We start from the raw sequence: 334 nt of genomic DNA, 5'->3' as shown, positions 1-334 counted from the left end.
CTCATAGCGACCCTGTTTAAGGTTTCCTAGCAGCAGCTGGTAGGTTTAAACTGCTGACTTTGTGGTTCAAAGTCCAGTGCTGCTCCCACAGTGCCACACCAGGATATGTTGTTGTTGTTAGGTGCCATCGAGTTGAAACCAACTCATAGCGACCCCATGCACAGCGGAACGAAACAATGTCCAATCCTGGGTCAACCTCACTACCACTGCCACACTTGAGTCCATCAATGCTGCCACCTGGCCAATCCATCTCATTGGGGGTCTTCCTCTTTTTCTCTGACCCTCCATCTTACCAAGCATGATATCCTTCTCCAACGACTGTTCCCTCCTGACA

The sequence above is a fragment of the Chrysochloris asiatica genome, unplaced genomic scaffold, assembly GCF_000296735.1.
Source record: "Chrysochloris asiatica unplaced genomic scaffold, ChrAsi1.0 scaffold00007, whole genome shotgun sequence".
In the NCBI taxonomy this organism is placed as follows: domain Eukaryota; kingdom Metazoa; phylum Chordata; class Mammalia; order Afrosoricida; family Chrysochloridae; genus Chrysochloris; species Chrysochloris asiatica.
The sequence above is the reverse complement of the archived record's forward strand: the minus strand, read 5'-3'. Positions refer to the sequence as shown.